This window comes from Balaenoptera physalus, assembly GCF_965194825.1.
Source record: "Balaenoptera physalus genome assembly, chromosome: X".
Lineage (NCBI taxonomy): Eukaryota > Metazoa > Chordata > Mammalia > Artiodactyla > Balaenopteridae > Balaenoptera > Balaenoptera physalus.
The window spans coordinates 36,074,662-36,095,778 of record NC_138903.1 but is presented as its reverse complement, the minus strand read 5'-3'; positions in this window follow the sequence as shown (position 1 = coordinate 36,095,778).

Below are 21,117 nucleotides of genomic sequence, written 5' to 3'. Positions count from 1 at the left end.
AGAGGTGGGACTTTGCTGAGGAGAATTTGCATAGGGAGGAGCCTGGGGGATGGGCAGACAAGGACCCCTTTATGTAGGGTCTACAGCCCTGCAGCTTCTCCCAGTCCAGCAACTACGTTGATTGGAGTGGGAACAGGTTGTGATTGTGGAAGCAAAAGAGAAACCCTGTCCTGGTGTCATGGGTAAATTTTGTCTCCCCCAAAATTCATTCTTTGAAGCTCTAACTCCCAGTATACCTTAGAATGCGGCTGTGTTTGAAGACAGGGGCTTTTGAAAGGTAATTAAGTTAAAATGAGTTCACATGGGTGGGCCCTAATCCAATCTGACTGGTGTCCTTATAAGAGATTATGACACAGACAGATGCAGAGGGAAGATGACATGAGGACACGGGGGGAGACAGCCGTCTATGAGCCAAGGAGAGAGGACTCAAAATGAAACCAACCCTGCTGATACCTTGATCTCAGGCTTGCAGCCTCCAGAACGGTGAGACAATAAAACTCTGTTGTTGAAGACACCCAGCCTGTGGTTCTTTGTTGCGTCAGCCTGAGCAGACTAATATGACAGGTTTCAAAACCTATCGGGAACCTTGCCTCTCCTGGCTCCTTCCTGGGGGCCTGGCTTCCCTGCCCAGAGCCTGGCTGTGCTCTCAGCACACTGCCCTCCCGGGGTCTCTCTCCTACCCCCTTAACCCCACAGCTGATACCCTAGCTGCAGGGGCTTCACCAGCAGAGCCTTCTTAGTCATCGTCATCCTGATCTTCCTTTTGGTCACCTGCTCTGAACTGTCTTTAAGAGTTAAAGCCTCGCCTTCTCCCTACCACGTATATACTTTTGCAGAAGATGAAGCCAGATTCAGCTGTTTCTGAAACAGGAGATGGAATTTTCCCCGATGTAAAAATAATGGTGCCCAATTCTTGTGGGAGGTGGACGGGGCTGGCGCTGGCACCACTGGCCTTTCTTTCCCTCAGAAATAGCCCCACAATGGCCTCATTTTCTAAAACTTGCAACTCAGCGAGTACTTAGCCTTTAGCAAGAAGAATCCACTTCGCTAAAGTTGAAAAGGGAGAGAGATCCATTTGTCAACGTCGGCAGCTGCTCAAGGAGCGGGAGTTGAGGAGTCCCCTCAGAGCTTGTCCACTGGCCTCAGGGTTAAGACATTGTAGCTCCAGGGACTCGTGGTCAAAGACAGCGATGCACACATCGATTTTGGCTTCCCCTGCACCCGATAAGCACATCCTGGAAAAAAGCGGGAGCTGCGGCTTAGAAGGGTAGATGCTATCGGCAGACAGTGGGCTTGGAGCCTGGGCCCTAGTGGGAAGGGCAGGAGAGAAGCCCTCCAAAGCTAGAGACAGCTGAAGGGGACGGGGGACGCACAGGGAAGGACACGATGGGAAGGGAAGCATTTTTCTCACCGGCCTCGGACAAGTTCAGCCGAAGACACTGGTGTGAGCAGGTCTTAATAGACTCGACCCTCACGTGCAAGCACCGAGCTCCTCCCTGCAGAGACCTTGCACGAAAAACCAACAGAACTGGCCAGGGCAGCCTTTTGCCCCGTCCTGGGGGGAAGCTGGAAGGATCTCTGAGCACTCACTGTTTAACGGAGTGATAAAAGCTAGACAGCTCAGCCTGTTTGGGGGGAGGGGGGTCGGGGGAGGAAATGGGTGGTGAGGGTTAATGGGCGGGGCGACTGTTAGTTGCTCTCTGTGCAATGGGAACCGGAAAGATAATCTTTCTGGAGCATTTAGGGCTCCAATTAGAATCTTTCTTCTCTGACAAGGGTTTTCCTTCCATTGTTGTGTGGTCGTGCTCCCCTCCCCCTACAACCTTGACTCCTAGGAGGGGGGCAGTATTGGTGGGGATATATGCCAAGGCTCTGAGGGTCCGAGGGCGGCCCTGGGGGGGTTGTTCCCTGGGCTTGGCAGCCGTCATGGGGACAGGGGAGGCTGCCTGGCCTTTGAGAGGCATCCTCGAAGTTTGGGGTCTCCTGCCCTTCCTAGTGGGGTGCAGAGCCCATGACCCAGCCCAGTACCCAGACAAGTCCCGGCTCATTCCCACTCCCCAGGGTTATTGCACCTCCTTGGCCCTCCTCCCCCCTCCCTCTCTCCTCCCTCCCCCATTCCCCGCAGCTGGCTGGCCTGGTCCTGCCACTTCCTGGTTTACTCAGCAGTCTGAGGGGAGAGTGGCTGCCTGCCACAGAAATAAGTCTCTTGGCAAATTAGCTGCAGGATTTGAAATCCATTTTTATTCTGCCCATTATTAATTATTGTTATTTCTGCTGTTCATTACCAGCTCGTTTCCTTGATCAATTCCTGGAACAAAGGCCCCTCAAAGCATCTCCCTCCCCATAGGAGCCCGCAGGGCCACTACCACCAGACCCCAGCCCCAAGTACCCCCATCCAGGGCTGGAGATGGGGAACCCTTCAGGGCCTGAGCAAGGTCTCTCCCCTCTGGCTTCAAAGGTTGAGAAGGCCTGGGTCAGGTGCTCCCACCCGCCCCTCCTCTGCCTGCCACCGTTTCCAGGGCCACCAAGCTAGGAAACCTATTCTTACTTCTAGTCTTGTACTTTGAAAACAATTAAGATTTAACATACATTCAGTAAAGTCCACCAGTCTTAAGTGTACAGGTCTATGGTTTTTTACATAAGTATAGATTCATGAATCATAAGTATAGATTCACCCAGATCAAGATATAGGACGTTGGTGGGGGAGAGGGATAAATTAGGGGTTTGGGATTAACAGATACACACTACTATATATAAAATAGATAAACAACAAGGACCTACTGTATAGCACAGGGAACTATATTCAGTATCTTGTAATAACCTATAGTGGAAAAGAATCTGAAAAAGAATATATGTAGATGTATAACTGAATCACTTTGCTATACACCTGAAACTAATACAACATTGTAAATCAACTATACTGCAATTAAAAAACAAACAACAACAACAAAAAAGATACAGGACATTGTCAGCATCTGCCCCAGAAGTTCCTTATGCCCCCTGCCAGCTGACATTTTGACATGCCCCCGAAGGTGACCATTATTCTGTCTCCTAACAGTATAGACCTGTTTGAGAACCTCCATTAACTAGAATCATACAATATCTATTCTTGTGGGTCTGGTTCCTTCCACTCACCATTGCCTGGAACATCCATCCATCCATCCATCCATCCATCCATCCATCCATCCATTCATCCATCCATCCATCCATCCATCCATCCATCCATCCATCCGTGTTGTCACATGGAGCAGTCATTCATTCTTTTTCCAATGCTGTGTAATGTCCCTTTGTATGAATACATCATGGTCAGTTTATCTGTTCTCCTCTTGGTGGGCATTTGGGTGGTTTCCAGTTTGGGGCTGTTCTGAATAAAACTGCTCCGTGCATTTGTGTGTATGGCTGTTGGTGAGCACAAGCACTCATTTCTCTTGGCTATATGCCTCGAAATGAAATTGCTGGGTCACAGGATATGCAACGAAGCCATGCCTGATTTTTAAAAGAGTAAGCCCAAAGAGGCCAAAAGTCTAAAATGTAATTGATGGCATTTCAGGCACCATGTGGGTGGGGAGATATTTTGCTCACGTGTGTGGGGGATTGTTACAAACATGGCCCCCAATGGGTCATAACTGCCAGTAACCACATCTGAAGGTAGTCCTCTCTCACTCTGACTTTGGGTTTAGCCACATGACTTATTTTGGCCAACGGGACATCAGTAAGCATGATACAAGCGCTTGGGCATTGAGGCCTGCCTACTTGACCTGTTGCCCTCACCATATGAAGAAACCTGGTCTGGCCTCCTTGAGACGAAAAAGACCACAGGGAGAGAATGATCCAGATTTGGGGGCGCTGGGGAGTGAGATTTTGGGTACTGCTTGTTACTTCAGGATAACCTAGCCTAAACAGAAATTGGTACCAGAAGTGGGATTCAGCCGTAACAAAAACCCTAAAATATAAGGCCCTGACTTAGGGTTGGGTGGCAGATGGCAAAGAGGATGGAAAGATAGTGACCCATGTTAGGCAGTGGCTAAACATTTGCTAAAACTGGGACTGAGTCTTGCTGGTGTCAGTGCTGGCCTGGGGGGCATGCAGCACCACCACTGTGACCTTCCCCATCCATATAGCTTCCCCCCGACACCTCCCCCCCCGCCCCATCTTCTGCTTACAGATCCCATCACTTTGTTACCGGCATCAGTATAACTTTTTTATACAGTTTTCCTTTGTCTTTTTTTTTTAATTTATTGTTTGGCTGCGGTGGGTTGGGTCTTAGTTGCGGCACACGGGATCTTTTGTTGCAGCGTGGCGTGCGGGCCCCAGAGCGCATGGGCTCTGTAGTTGCAGCGTGAGGGCTTAGTTGCTCTGTGGCATGTGCGATCTTAGTTCCCCAACCAGAGATCGAACCGGCGTCCCCTGAATTGCAAGATGGATTCTTAACCACTGGACCACCAGGGAAGTCCCAGTTTTCCTTTGTCTTTTCTTCCTTTCTCTCTGCCTTTTTCTGCCTGTTCTAACTAACTCCAACATCCTCTAAGTCCAGTTTGAAAGAAGGAAGAGACGGGAAAGTATTTGAAAGTAGAGGCATGAGTTTAAATTCCAGGCTGCCAAGCACCAATTCCAGAAAAGAACCTTTAGAGTTATTCCTTTTCATGACCCGATGGGGCTGCTGAAGCATTGGGGGCAGAACTTTAGGAATCTGCCTTACAAGAGTGAATTGTGGTTCTTATACTTATTGCTATTTGATTACCCTGTGATGGTGCAATACCCTCTCCAATTCCTATGACTGTTGGACTTGGGGGGTCAGCTGACGCCCAAGTTGTCCTTCCAGCCCTACCAGTACTCATCATGTGCTTTTCAGGCAGCTCTTTGAACCCTCCTTCTTTGTCATAACCTCTTAATGGCGGCAAGAATACCAGCCCTGCCTTCCTCACGCAGTGGTTGAGAGACTGATGGAGAAATGCCCGTGAAGGCAGCGTGAACTGAGCAAATCAGCGTCCAAGGGAGTGCGGTGTCATTAGCTACGGGAACAGCCACCAGCACGAACTGTTTCATTTTGGGGGCAATGGCTTTTGAGTTTTTCAAGGTCATTTTGTTTTATGGCCTCTCTCCTTAGTAGTCCACATATATTTTGTGTGCTTAGGAGCGACAGTGGGTTCTGGAAGCTTTCTCTCACTATCTCTGGCTGTATTTGCAAACCAGTGGAGCTATGTACAGCGGCCATCGTCTTTACGAAGCTCTCGGCTTGTTTCAGGAAGAACAGTTACAGAGTCTGTCTCCTTACCTGCTGGAAGCAAATCCTATCTCTATGTGCCACCAGAGTTGCTTTGACATTAGATTCCCTGTTGGGGTAAACCAGGGCTGGATTCTCAATCCACGGCCTGTGGACAGGCTTCCGGAAGCTTTATGATTGTGTGCAAAAATTCTGTGTGACTGGGTGTGGGCACACTCCACACGTACACATGCATGTCTTATTCTGGGAAGAGAGGCTGTAGGTAAAAGTGGACCCCCAAAGACTAACCCCCCCCCCTTCACTTTCAGGCCTAGGCCGTCACTATGAGATTGGGAATCTAAGACATCAGCAAGAAGCTACTGGTGTTACGAGCAGTTGTTCCAAGAAGGAAAACTGCCCTAGGTATCTGGACCTACTTCAGCTAAACCCACAGACATGCTGCCATGTCAGCAGGAGGGCCAAAGCTACGTCCCTGTGAAAACGGGTGCTTTCTCGCCTGGTAGATCCAAGTGTGGGTACTTCAGGCCAGGCTGGCCACGGGTTTTAGTAAAAGGGTAGCTCAAAGGGCAGATGAAAGGGGCCAGCATCCTCACGTTATATTGAAAAGTGAACGCATCCAGTAGGCACTGTAGAGGGAGGATTATTTTATCCCCTTTTCTCTTTCTTTAGAAGACAAGATTTCCCTTCTCTTTTTAAGGTACCAGCATCCACCTCACAGTAGAAGCAGCAGAGCCGAGCATTCAAAGTTAAACTGGGAATTTTGACTCAGTAGACCTTGAAGAACAAATAACTCCCACGAAACACTTCCCACCATGGTGGCTCTTATTTATTTATTTAGTTAGTTTTTTACGTGATGCCCAGCGATGGAAGGGGAGGTGCGGAATTCTACAAAGGATTTCTCAGTAAACGCTTTGCAGCGAATGGTCTCTCGGGGCAACCCATACCTAAGCCTTACGAAAGGGGAATCGAGTTAGGGAGTTCGGAGCCCCAGCTCGCAGTGTGCACAGGTGAGTGTGGGAATGGAAGGAGGGACTTGCTGATTGCAGTGATCAAGTGTGCATAACTGATCCTGTGGGGGAGATGCAGCTCTGTGATGGCTGTGGAGCAGAAAGAATTTTATCCGGAGATGAACAGTGCTTCCCTGTTCAGGAACTGTCTCCCCGCTCTGGGGGGTGTGTGTGGGGGGTGGATTTGGAAATGGGGGCACATTTTTAGTTGTCACAATGAGTAGGGGGACCTGCTGACATTTAGTGGGCGGGGTGGGGGGGACCGTCCCATGCAATGGAGGTTTGCCCAGGCCCAGATATCAGTAGTGTTCCCATTGACAGAGCTAGTAGCTGCAAAGAAAGCTCCAGGTGTCTTTTCTAAAGATCCCATTGGTTCCTTAGAGATTAAGGATCATTTTTCAAGGAGACCCAAGGTATTGGGGCAGGGACTGTTCCGAGTAAGATGGTTGGTGAGCTCATCGAAAGCCTGCCTGTGTACCCTGCAGCCCAAGGAGGCTTGGGAGACACCTGAGGACCCACTGAGGTCCAGCTGTGGCCACTTGGAGGGGTGTGGGGGAGGGGCATGGGGGAGGGGGCAGGTGCTACGTAGGGAAGGCAGTTACCACCAATGGAGAGAGAGAAGACTGTGGGTGGTTCCCAGTGAGGTTGGGTTCCCCTCCCCCCACCAGAGTGAGACAGCCCAAAAGTCAGAGGAGGTGGGGCGGGGTCAGACGGGATTTCAGGTCAGGCAGAATCAAGGTGTTGTCCCCCAGAAGGCAGAGGGGGCCCTTGCGGAGGCCAGGCAAGTCTTAGCTGGACAGAACAGGGTTCTGCTGCTGATTTCCTTCTGCTCTGCTCTTGGCTTCTCCAGTTCTTAAGGGGAGGGGCCTCTGCCTCTGTTGGTACTCCTGAGGGGCCCCCCAGCAGGGAGGAGGACTTGCTACAGCTGGAACCAACCTGTATTGGCCTGGTCCGCTGCAGGCTGGGGGAGCTGCCTCCAGGAGGGGGGTCCCATGTGCCAGCAGCGTGTGGAGGAACTGGGCATCCCGGGGCTGCAACGTTCAGCCACCTCACAAAAGGAGAGGCAAGAGGGTGGGGCAAGCCCAGCCAACTGTCGTCATCTGCTGCTGGCCCATCCCGGATCCCACGGCTCAGTGGCTGGGCCGGGCCCAGGGACTTTAAAAACAGGTCTTGAGGTCAGCTGTTAGCTAGTGTTTTGTCTTCTGCCAATCAATGGTTTGCAAGGCAAAGGAGCGAGATGACAGTGGCAGGGAACACAACTCAAATACTGCAGGGGGAGGGGAGCTTACTTCCCACAAGGGCTGGGGGAAGGGACTGGGGCCCAGCTGCTGACATTTTTACAAAACAAATAAGCGTGGGGCAGAGCTGGTGACCTCAGTGTGATGGAAAAAGACAGTCAGCAGAGTGTCTGCCAGAAATGGCATGTTTTCAGCCCACCTGTTAGGAAGAGGAAGGAGAGATATTGACTAAGATCATCACTGCAAGCAGTTATTGAGCGCTTACTGCATACCTGGTGCCCATCTGAGCCCTTGATGTGGGTTATCACATTGCATCCTCACACCCATCCCGTATTGGAGGGCTCGGGAATGGGTCCCTGTTCAGAAATGAGGAAACTGAGGCAGAGGTGTGTCAATTCACTCATCCAAGGTTGTAGAGCAGAAGTGGTGGAAAAGCGATTTGATCCTGGCAGCCTGGCCCCAGGGCCTATGTAGTGAGCACCCAGGCCTGCTGCCTGGGGCCTCTAAACAGGTCCTGTGAAGTGGGGCATTTGCGCACGTGTGTGTGTGTGTGTGTGTGTGTGTGTGTGTTTTGGCCTGTGTTTTGGTTATCTATTAATGCATAATGAATCACTCCAAAACTTAGTGATTTAAAAAAAAACAACTATCATTTTATTACTATCTCTTGCTGTTCTGGGGGTTGTCTGCCCTCAGCTAGGCAGTTCTCTCTCTGTCTCTGTCTCTATCTGGTGCCATTGCATCAGACAATGCCTGGGTCTGACGTCCTAAGGAAGGCTTCCTTCCTCGCTCCCATGTCTGGTCATTGATGCTGGCTGTTAGCAGTGATCTCAGCTGGGGCTGTCAGCTGGAACATCTCCATGAGGCCTCTCTGTGTAATCTGGGCTTCCCCACAGCATGGCGGCTGGTTTTGAAGAGTAAGTATCCTGAGAGAGGAAGCCTTAGAAGTCACATAGTGACACTTCTACCACTGTCACAAATCTACACAGAGCCAAGGGGAGGGACCATAGATCTCAGCTCTTGATGGGAAGAATGACATGAGATTGTAAGAAGGGCACGTGGCATGGGAGATCTTGTTGTGACCATCTTGGAAAATGCAATCTGCCATTATGCTTTTTCTCTTTAATTTTTTTTTTTAACCTTGTAAGAGCCTCTGTGAATTAAGTCCAAATTCATTTTGGAGTCACTTCCCTTAGTGAGAAGATGCTAAATGGGTAGGGCCCCAGAGCCTTGCCCAGTAGCCTCTGTTCTGCCCTGTTATAGTTTCCCTGCTAGGAGCCAGACACTGAGCTGGAATCGGGGATACAAAACCCTTGGTCCTGGGGAAAACAGCAACTATCAGCCACGAGGAGAAAATCCCCCCAAGCCCCTATCCCAAAGAATTGTCGTCTTTAGTTTTAATAAATGTACGTGGAGGTGGCCCTACACAGTCAGAGAGTTGGAGCGGTTCACCCTGAACTGTCCCCACCTTCCCCCCATCCTTGTGCTGGCTTGGCCTTATCTTTCTCTGTTTTTTGTTGTTATGGGCTGAACTGTGTCCCCCCAAAGTCATATGGTGACTCCCAGTACCACAGAGTGTGACTATGTTTGGAAATATGGCCTTTAATTAAGGAGGTAATTAAGATTAAAATGAGGTTACAAGAGTGTGGCCCCAATCCAATAAGACTGATATCTTTATAAGAGGAAGAGACACCAGGGACATAACATGCACGGAGGAAAGACCATGTGAGGACACAGCGAGAAGGCGGCCGTCTGTAAGCCAAGGAGAGAGGCCTCAGGAGAAACCAACCCTGCTGACACCTTGATCTGGGACTTCTAGCCTCCAGAACTGGGAGACATAAATTTCTGTTGTTTAAGCCACCCAGTCTTAAATATCTCCTGATTTGTTATGGCAGCCTGAGCAGACTAACACGTTCATCCTGCATCCTCTTTAGGAAAGCCCTCTTCCGGTGAGGTTACCAAGGTGGGTACAGGTTCCCAGAAGGCCTGTCCCTAGAGGTATTACCTGGGAGGAGTGGGAGCCCTGGGGTGGGGGCACCCCTTGGCCCCCATCCTGTCCTGGCAGCACGTAAACCTGCTTTGGTTGGATTAACTTGTGGTCACCTAGGGTCTCTGGACTCACCAGTGAGGGTTCAGCTCAGGGCAGGGAGGAGGCTGGCACAAAGTGTTAGCCAGTCTGGGGGTGGGAAGGAGGCAGTAGGGAGGCCCCTGGTCTGGCCCGAGAGGGGTTGTGGTCTGCAGGGACCCTCCAGGCCTGGCCCCTGGGGGTGCACATTCAGCCCTGGCTCTGTCAACTCTGTAGGTATGGGAACCAGCAGAAAGGCACCCCCAACAAAGTCACCTGAAGCATAGCCCACTCCTAGGTGCAGGGCAGGCAGCCTTCCTCCCCTCTGGGTTGTTTCTACCACATAGGAATCTAGGGCTCGCCTGGCCCTGATGCATTTTTTATTTTGCTATATTCTATCCATTGTCCTGACGTGAATAATTTAAACTGACACAGAAAGGAAGGGCAGCCCCTCTCACAAAGGGGAGGCTGTCAACTCTCCCCCCACCACACACACACACACACACACACACACACACACACACACACAGACACCCCGAACCTCTCTTTGGCTTTACCTCCTGCGTTTCTCTTGTTCGGTTTCTGTGTGTCTGCCTCGTTCTTGAACTTGAACCTTTCTCTGGTGTTCTCTTATGCTCAACAGACACACTCATGGTGTACATACACACACATACACACACACGTGTGTGCGCGAGCGCCCTGCTCTCCCTCCCCCCCAGGTCTCTGTGGGCAGAGTGTGTGACATTTGTGTGTCTGTCTCCGGGATACAGTTTCTCCTTCTCGGTGTGAATTGTGATAACTCTCATCTGCATTTCTCTTTCTGTTTCTCATTTCCCTTCTTTCCTTTGATTGACTCTGCTGTTTGCATATTCGAGGGAAAGGGCTACTTCATTTATGAAGTGGCCTTATTTTATGAGTCTCTTTTTTGTAATCACACAGCATCAAATTGAACTCTCTTGGGGGTGAAGTGGGGGATGGGAGAAGACAGCCAGAGAGGATTCATCAACATTTCCCAGGAAGGCTGGGAATTTTCTGAAGATATGAGGGGCAAGTTTGAGGTTGACAGGCACTCAGGGGCTTTTGTGTGCCACCTGGGCCTGCTGTGACCAGTGTTTGGAGCTGATGCTGGCCACTGGCATTGTCTGGAGAGCAGCCTTAGCCTCTCTCAGCCTTGAACCAGGGAGCAGGCTTTATTTATCAGGACAGGGCATAGCCAGGGTTTCCTGAAGGTTCTGGCCTCTAGCCTGTAACCCAGTGCTGTCCAATAGAAATACAATGCAAACCACAAATGTGAGCCACGTACGTCCTTCGGCATGTTCTAGTAGCCACATGAAAAAGGTAGAAAGAAACAGGTGAAATTAATTTTAATAGTATATCTTATTTAACCCAGTTTATCCAAAATATTATCATTTCAACATGTAGTCAAGAAAAAAATTATTAATGAGATCGTTTACATTGTTTTTTGGGAACCAAGCCTTTGAAATCCAGTGTGTAGTTTATGCTTACGGCACGCCTCCATTTAGACTGACCACATTTCAAGTGCTCCATAGCCACACGGGGCTCGTGGCCACCGTATTGGACAGCGCAGGCCTAGCCTAACCAAGCCTGGAGTCCAGAAACTCAATTTAGGCTGCCTAAGTGGCAGCGCTGTCAGTAAGTCCTCCGTATGTATGTTTGATGGGAAGAACACAAGGTGATGTGCGGGAAGTTCTCTGAGCGATTATTCTCCCATTAGCATCATTAGCAGTAATCATCATCAGTGTTCTGGCATCGCCCGCGTCCGGCCCTGTCTGTTTCCAGATCAAGCAGTATGCTGTGCTGGGGCACCAGTGACCCTTCTTCCATTATTTGGGGGAGCTGAGGGCGCAGTTTCCAGGTGCCCTGTAGGCCCGCCCCCCCTCTGCTTTAGGTCCCAGGCACCCCTCTGGCTTTCCCCTTCTATATATAGCACTCTGTGGTGACAGCTGGTCATCTCACGACTCATCAGTCACTGTGGGCGTTTCTGGATGGAACCCTGAACATTTATTCATAGGGCGTTTTTCGCAGCTTCTGCCCTCCTCCTAGTAAGCGCCGGCTTTGGGGTGTTGTCTTAAAAAACCACATGGAGAATGGGGGGGGGAGTTGATGAACGAGCAGGCCCCTAGCTGAAGACCTCTGGGTGCTTGGCAAATCCAGCAGGGCTTTGGGGAATTGGGTCCGGGTGAGCCGGTGAACGCAGAGACATCAGTTGCTAAGCTAAGGGCTTGAATGGAGCTTTCGCTCTCTCCTTGGTCACCTGTCCTAAATACCTGGCTGGCCCCAGATTGGCCCTGGCAGCAGAGCCCCAGAGATGTTAGCTCCTTTCCGAAGCAGCCGGGCTCCACGCAGGAGAGCCGGCAGCCCCCATCTCATTTCAGTGGGATGTCAAGGACTAAATGCTGGCTTCGGAGCCGGCAACAGCTGGCTTTAATCTAGGCTGCTCTGCTCACCAGCTGTGCCACCCTGAGAGCGTCCCTTCTGATCGCTGAGTTTCCGCTTCCTCTTCGGTGCGGCGCGCTCAGTACCAGCAGGGCCGTCTCATTCCGAGGACTGGACGAGGGGCCGTCGGTAACGTGTGTACCCACAGTAACTGTTGTTCTTGCCCAGCCCGTGGGCCCTAGGACTTCCGTTTCCCCACAAGCAGACCCTGAGACGAGGATGTGTGTGGAAGTGATTTCTGATGGAAGGGCTTCCAGGAGATGCCCCGTAAGGTGTGGAGGAGGCAGGACCGGGAAGGGGAGGAAGCCAGTTTCAGACTAAGTCCCACTGCAGAGGGCAGCCTCAGCCTGACCCTACGGGGGGCTCTGGAGGGTAAGTCATACCTCACAGCCTGGCCTGACTCCAGGCAAGAGAGGTGAGCTGTCATACTCTCTCACCGGGCATTGTCAGAGGCTGGGAGTGGGGCGACAAACTCCCAGACCCGTGTGGCTCTCTGAGGACGAGCTGCTCCAGGAGGAGAGGGCAGCCCGCAGAGAGTCACAGGTGCAGGCTGTCAGAAGTTGGGGGAGGGGCGCTTATAATCAAAATGGGACCCAGGGGTCTGTCCCTCTCCTCCCATCAGTGGCCAGCAGCCCGCCATGGGTGAGACTGGTGTCAGGGACGGGGAGGGTGGTTGGAGTCGGGAGGCGAGGCACTGCCCAGGCTTTGCCCCTCACGCCAGGCGGAAGGACTGCCGGATGAGGAGGATGCCGAAGCCTGAGGAGCTTCTGACCAAGACCAACCTCTGGGGACACCCTGACACTGGGCATGGGGGTGAGGGGGGCACCGACCCAGGACGCCAGTGACTAAGTCTTGTCCACCGCCCAGGCGAGGCTTCTGATCGTCACTGCTGCAAATGCTTCAAAATCCATGTCCGGGGTTTTATCTTCCTTCCCCGCAGCCTAGCAGCCTTCTTTCCTTCCACTCCTCATCCCAGACTTGCAGCTTCTCCTTCAGGTCACCCCACCCCCCAGGCTCCTTGGGTTCCGGCTTCAGCTCCGTGCCCCTCCCTGTTCCAGGCCAACCCGCTCTCTTTCCCATCTTCTGACTCCCAACTTCTTCCCTGCCTCCTTCCGGCTTCTTTTCTCAGCCTCTCTGGACTTTGGGCAACTTGGTCTGAAGACTTCCAGGGGTGCCTCCTCAGGCAGGCCCCCAGCCCCCTTTCTCAACCCACTAAGGTGTCTGTGCCCTCTACCGGGACACGGGATGTGAGGTCTAGAGTCCCGGACGTCATCACCCCTAAGTTTCCATTCACCAGCAATGATGAGTTTATTTTCCACGGTCAGGAATTCTGAGAGTGAATGATCTTACCACTGCTCTGTTCTTGGTGCAGCTGGGATTCTATTTATCACTAGCTTAGGAATTTGACTTCTTGGCTTTTCCATCCCCATAGAATTCTCTCCCCTCCCTCCCCTCCCTCCCCTCCTCCCTTTCTCCTTCCTCCTCTCTTCTCCCTCTCCTCTGCTTCCTTTTTCCATTTTCTTTCCCCTCCCCCTTCCCCTCCCTCTTGGATCCCTTTCCTTCCTTCTTCCCCTCCCCCCACCCGTTGCCGGTGTGGCTGTCCTTGGGGTGGCAGTGACCCAGGCGAGACACAGGGATGGGCCACTGCTTGGGAGCACGCTCGAGAGCCCCCAGGCGAGCCGGCCTCTCAGGTAAGCAGCAGGTGACGGCAGTGCTTGCATAGCACGGAAAACGTGTTGACAAGTGGCCAAGAGCTCCATTCTTGACTTCAGTCACCCACCCTGCCAAGTGCCATCACTACCTCAGCAGTCATTATTATTATTTTTAACTGAAAAAAATTGCTTAACCCAGGGCATGGCATATACTTGATGTTCGGTAGCAGCGGAATTGGAAAAGGATGCTTTAAAAGGATCATATTAAGACAAACGCTCTTTGAAAATTTTACAGAAATTCTATTTAGCTATTTGAAAATAAAAGGGTATTATATTGTAGTAAAAATACCTTTCCTTTCAGCGACTCACTTATTCCACCCCCCCCCCGTTGCTCTAGTTTATTAGACACTGTTTTTGTAGCATCACCCCCAGTTCGCGGCAGCCCTGTGATTTGGTGGGGCCTAGCCTGGCAAAGCTTTTCGGAGGAACTGCGTGTGTTCTCTTGGAAACTCACTAAGGGGTCCAGAGCCAGAAAGCCACCTGCCAGCCTTGACTGTGAATCGGGCACGTGTCAAGAGCATGGTCTCCAGCTAATGTGACCACCCCTGGACAACGGTGGGGCTTACCAGATTTCCCTGTGTGTACATCCTCCCTTCTCGGGGAATTGACTAGGTTTGAACGAGCCCTGTGAATTGCTAGGTGGTAGCTTAAGGTGGGCCAGCCTCTCTGCTGCAAGCTCAGCTGAGGTCAGAGTTGCAGGGCGTGGCACCCACAACTCCTGGCAGTTACCCTCACACAAAGGGAAAACTCTCCTGGGCACAAACAGTTCCACCTTGCCTGCCCATGGGCAACTTTGCCAATGTTTTTCCATTAGTCACAACGGAGGAAAGGGGGGTGGGGGTAGGGTGGGCAGCGTGGCCAGTCATCACAAACCCACAGTCATTAGAAGAAAACCCAAAATGCATTGCTATCGAAGGCACTGTGCTAAGTGCTGGCATTGGGGTGGTGTTTGGTGAAAACCCACACATAACATGGAGAAATATATACAGCATCTACAGATCCTGTGTTCTTGACGCTTGAACGCTTTCTTTGAGAGGTCGCCTGCTCAGGGAGGGCCACCCTGACCCCTGGGGCAGGCACCTTGATGTCCCTCCACATCCTCTTGGCTCTGGAGCCAAGTGAAGGCTCCTTCCACCAGCACTTGCGGCCCTTTGCCCGAGGCTCTCCCTGGCTGCCTGAATGAGCAGTGCCCACAGGGAGGGCAGCCTGCACTAGTGCCCCCAACTACAACTACTAGGATTTGGAGGGGAGATGCCCCAGCTTCCTTGACCTTGGGGTGGAACAGGCTGATGTGTGTTCTATACTGTCAACCAGAAGTGACCCATTTGCCCACAGTGATAGCCTACTTATTAATACATCCTCTGACTTCCTTACTGGCTCTCTCTCATGCCCTCATTGCCCTATAGCGCTTCCGAGGATCGCCTCCAAAGAAACTGCTTACACTCAAAACCTTGCATCAGATTTTGCTTCTAGAGGAGCAAGATATTTCCGTCTAAATTAAGTCCCCCTCTTCTTTCTCAGGGCATTCCCCATCCCCAACCCCTGCTTAATAGCGCTCATCGTGATCTGTAACTATGCATTTGTTTGCATGTTTATTTGTTTAATGTCTACCTTCTCTAGTGGAATGCAGGCTACACGAGGGCAGAGACAATGTCTATTTTGTTCACTCCCTTAAATCCCTACACATCACCCAACCCAGGGTTTGACACGTGGTAGATGCACAACATAAATTCTGTTGAGGGAATGAATGCAAAATCCTTAGGAGACAGGGCTTTCCAATCTTTCAGCCATTGTGGTGGTTTAAAAACATGACCCCAAAGTTTTCTGACACTTTTTCTAACGGGAAGTGCGGTCTGTTTCTCCTCCCCTTGAATCTGGATGTGTTGATGACAGCTTCAACTAAGAGTATGACAGGGCTGGGTCATGAAAGGCCAGGCAGCTTCCACCCAGGACCCTGAATGGCTATCGCGTAAGTCCTCTGATCACCCTGAGTTGGCCATGCTGTGAGGAAGCCCAATCTACACAAAGAGACCACATGTAGGTGCTCAAATTGACAGTCCCAGCTGAGCCCAGACTTTGAGTTATCTCAGCCCAAGTGCAAGACATGTGACTGAAGGACTCTCCAGGTGATTCCAGCCCCCAAACCTTCACCTTTGTTCAACTGAGACCCCAGACATCATGGGGCAGAGAGATAAGGCACCACTGCTGTACCAGGTCCAAAATCCCAACCCGTGGAAACTGCAAGAATAATAAAGTAGTTGTTAAGCTCCTACATTTTGGAATAATTTGTTATGCAGAAATAACTGGAACACCCTTCTGTAAGTTTATTAATTCCTCATTCATGCCACCATCACTTATCAAGCTCCGACTATGTGCCAGGTGATGGTTCTACAGTGGGGCACAAAATCAAATCCCTACCTTCCAGGAACTTACAGTTTAGGGGCTGCTCTTGCAATTGTATCTTGCAAAAGCCTACGTGTTGCTTTTTAACAATAATGAATCGATTTTTCAAAAACCACTTCCAGATGGTGTGGGGGGAGGGGCACTTCCTGAGTGAGTTGCCAAGGGAAGATCCAGAGGTAGGTGGATTAGATAACATAGACCCAGGGAGCTCTATTATTTGCTGGCTGTCAAGTACGGCTGTCCTACAAATCATCCACAGGCTAGCTGCGCCCTCACACCATGGGGGAGAGATCAAAGGGAGTTGGGAGGTGCCATCCTGAGGCAGAAGGACAGGGAAACGACTCCCCGCAGGCCCTGGAACAGAGATGGTGTCTGCCTTTTGGAGGAAGGTGGCCTTGGCTTCTTGTAGGCTGGGAGTAGGGAGACTTAGGCAAAACCGGGGCTGCTGGCTGGCACTCCAGCTCCCTTATCCTACTCTGGAGTGCAGGTTTGGAACCAAGGGTACTCTCTATGTCCAGGCATGCCTACCTCCTGGAGTCTGGACTTGGGAAATGAGTGTGATTTTTTTTTTTTGAGGTAATTTATTTATTTATTTATTTAATTTTGACTGCGTTGGGTCTTCGTTGCTGCGTGCGGGCTTTCTCTAGTTGCAGCGAGCGGGGGCTACTCTTCCTTGAGGTGCATGGGTTTCTTATTGCAGTGGCTTCTCTTGTTGGGGAGCACGGGCTCTAGGCGCATGGGCTTCAGTAGTTGTGGCACGCGGGCTCAGTAGTTGTGGCTCATGGGCTCTAGAGTGCAGGCTCAGTAGTTGCGGTGCACGGGCTTAGTTGCTCCGCAGCATGTGGGATCTTCTGGGAGCAGGGATCGAACCTGTGTCCCCTGCACCGGCAGGCAGATCCTTAACCACTGCGCCACCAGGGAAGCCCCTGATTTTTTTATTACTTATGCTTCTGCTCTTCCTTCAGTCTTCAGCAAAGCTCATTTAAAAAAATGTCTGCCTGTCTCGACTCTGCTGAGGTGAAACAGAGCAAAGGACTTTGTCCTTCAGGGACCAGTCACAAAGGGCGTCTTTCCTGGGGGTGGCCTGAGGCTTCTAGGCACAAACCCCAAGAGGAAGGGCCATTCTGGGAGGGAGGGAAGTTTGGGAGTCCGGCCGCCCCTGTCTGCCTGGAGCTTTTCCTTCCTGGAAACTTGCTTTTGTTCATGCCTTGAAGGTTCAGGGGCCTGTATAAGAAAAGAGGCCACATAAGGGCAGTGAGAAGTAAAATAAAAGCCTCTGTCCCCGGAGACTGGCAATGGAAGCCGAACCAGCACCGAGGGAATGAGAACACGGCTGGACAATGAAGCCTGAGAGATGTCACCTTCCCCTTGGGCTCTTTGCGCCGGTCACCCCTGAGACTGTCACGCTGGCGTCACGGGCACTTCCTGCTTCTCTGCCACACCCTGAGTGGGCCTTCTCTGCTCCCAGATACCGTGCCTTCCCAGATGGTGGAGCCGCTCAGCCAAGTCAAGTCCCGAGCATTGAATCAGGGCGCTGCTCTTTAGTGGTTCAACACACATTCGGTGAGCGACGCGCTAGACACATCTGTAGCTGTTCATGCGGCTGTGAACAAAACAGCTGATGTCCCTGCCTTCGTGGAGCTCGCATTTTAATAAATGTTTCTGAAGCAGGCACAGAGAAAATACACAAACGTTAACCTGGAGCATTTGGCTTACCGTCTTCAGCTTGATGTCCTACCCCTAGGATTTCCTCGCTGGCTAACATTTCTTCTCCCCGAGCAGATGTCATCTTGGAGCCCTACCATGGGAGGGTGCCCTTAAGAATGTTCCAGCCCCAAGATAACTAGACCAAGTCCCCTCTCTAGGTTGACCAAGGTCCACCTTCGAACGCCAGAAGGGCCACTTCCCAGTTCCAGCCAATTTTTTCCTGAGCCATTGACAGAACAGGTGATGCCGTCTCCAGGGGACTCTCCCCTATCCCATTCCCTATCTCTGCCACCCCTACCTTGACCTCTACAGGATAATATTGTCAGAGACCTTCCCTGGTGGCCCACAAGAGACTGACACTTCTTGTAGTAGTGGGTGTAGGTTGCTTCATTACCAGGAGTTTACTTAAGATTCTAAAAGGAGATTAATGGGACTTCCCTGGTGGCGCAGTGGTTAAGAATCCGCCTGCTAATGCAGGGAACACAGGTTCGAGCCCTGGTCCGGGAAGATCCCACATGCCGTGGAGCAACTAAGCCTGTGCGCCACAACTACTGAGCCCACGCTCTAGAGCCCGCACGCTGCAACTACTGAAGCCCATGTGCCTAGAACCTGTGCTCTGCAACAAGAAAAGCCAGCACAATGAGAAGCCCGCGCACCGCAACAAAGAGTAGCCCCCACTCGCCGCAACTAGAGAAAGCCTGCGCACAGCAGCAAAGACCCAACGCAGCCAAAAAAAAAAGAGATTAGTGGGTTTTTTTAAGAGGAGGAATAACATTTCCCCAAGATAACAATTAAGGGGAGTAATGCAGTTAAAGGGGCACTCAGAAACAGCACCAGATGAAAGAGCGTGTTCAGACACAGATTCTGACTTGGATGGGGTGCTTCCTCTGTCTCGTGGTTAATTCCAGGTGCTCCTCTTCTTTATATTCCTGACTTCCTGCGGTAAACCCTCTGGATTAACCTGTCATACTCTTGTCAGTCTCGACGTGGGCAGTGCTCTGTGTCCAGGTCCTGGTGGCATTATATGATCTCCAACTTCAGAGTTGCACTATTTTTCTTCCATCGAAAATTAGACCAGAAGGTGCTCCGAGGTGGGGCTAGCGATTGATTTCTTGGATGTATTTCCCATCTTCTAGTGTCTAATTTATAATATTTGCAGGGTCTGCCCTCCAAAAGTTGGCAAGTCTTCGGCCAACCATTTTGAACTCCCCAAGTAGCAGTCAAGCAGCTTTTCTCGCCTCCTCCTTGCCTCCCCTTCGTCAATGTCATCCGTCCGCTTTGCAAAGATCAAATTGCTGTCCTGTGTCTCTAAGGGAGGGGTGTGTGTCCGCATGTGCATTGGAAATGGGGTGGGGCTGGGGGGGGAGGGGTTGAACACGTTTTACGTGCTATTCTCGTTTGGGATGCAAACTGTTTTACAGGAATTGTCTTCCTTTCTGTGTCTTCCCTGCCCCGGGGCACCTTCCGAAGTGTCTCCGCTCCTACAAGCTGTGGAACAGAAAGAGCTTCACGGGGAAGCAACTGGCCACACTCCCCGTGGCGGGGTGTCCCCAAGGCGCACTCAGCTTCCCAGACTCAAGCTCACTAAGGCCAGGGGTCTCCGAGGCCCCTCCCAATTCTTACGCTGTCGTTTTTTTTTTTTTTAAATACATCATTTAAAAAGAAAATTATTTATTTTATTTATTCATGTTGGTTGCACCGGGTCTTAGTTGTGGCAGGCAGGCTCCTTAGTTGTGGCTCACGAACTCTTAGTTGCGGCATGCATGTGGGATCTAGTTCCCTGACCAGGGATCAAACCTGCGTCCCCTGCACTGGAAGGCGGATTCTTAACCACTGCGCCACCGGGGAAGTCCCGATGCTGTCGTTATTGTAGCTGCAGTTTTAATCTGACTCCTGTGGAAGGCTTTGCGGCCTTTAGGAGGCCACCCTCTCACCCACTAGAACAGCTAAAATGAAAAAGATGGGTGATGCCACAAGGCGAGGGTGCGGAGAAAGCGGGACCCTCATAGGTTGCTGGTGGGAGCGTAGAATGGCACAGCCGCTCTGGGAAAGAGCTTCTGATGAAGTTCAACACACACCTACCTGTGACAAGCAATTCCACTCCTGGGCATTTACCCTGGAGAAATGACAGCCTCTATCCACACAAAGTTCCCTACATTAATGTTCACAGCACTTTGTGCATAATAGCCCCGAAGTGGGAACAGCCTAGATGTTTATCAACAGACAAATGGATAAACAAACCGTGATACAGCCGTGCAATGGAATACTACTCAGCCATACAAAGGAATGTCTTACCGGTACTCGAAACGACCTGGACGAGTCTCCCAGACATTATGTTGAGTAAAAGAATCAGCACGCAGCCTTCTGCCAAGTGAGAGAAGACTGCTACCTGGAAGGGGCCCTCACCCCACCAGGCTGGCACCCTGATCTCTGACTTCCAGCCTCTAGAACAGTGAGCAACAAATTTCTGCTGCTTATTAAAAAAAAAAAAAAAGCTGCACAGTGTACTTACGATATGATTACATTTACTTGAAGTTTAAGAACAGGCAAAACTAATTTAGGACATGGTTTGTCGACCAGGAGTCAATCTCCACCCTACCAACCCCCCACCCCCCAATGGGGGACATTTGGCTATGTCTGGAGACATTTTCGGTTGTCACGACTGGGGTTGAGTGCTACTGGCACTTCATGGGTCAAGGTCAGGGACTTGCTAAACATTCTACAGGGCACAGCTCGGCCCCAAATGTCCATCCGAGGTGGAGCAGCCCTGGGCTTGGGCGATGCAAGTCAGAAAAGTGGTTACCTCTTGGGGAGTGTTGACTGGAAAGAGCACAAGGGAACTTCCTGGGCTGATGGGAATGTCCTCTATCTGTGCTAATATACTGGCCGCGAGCCACGTGTGGCTATGGACATTAAAATGAAATGCAATTACAAATCTGTGTCCTTAGTCACACCAGCCATATTTCAAGCACTCAATGGCCGCACGTAACAGATACAGAACATTTTCAACTTTGCACAACATTGTATTGGACAGCGCTGCTCTATTTCTTGAACTGGGCCGTGTAGAAAGTCACTGAGGTGTCGGGACACAAAATTTGCACATTTCATTGCATGTAAATTATACCTCAATACTTATAACGGGGTGGGTTGAAAGAAAAGTCTTTCCTGCAGGTGAGGAATGGGGACGCTGGGGAAGTCACAGACCCCAAGAGCCTGGCTTCTGTTCTCCAGCCTCCCCTCTCCCCCCATCTGGGGCCAGGCCTGGCCAGAGCATCCAGAAGCAGGGGTAGACTGTGAAGGGGGAGGG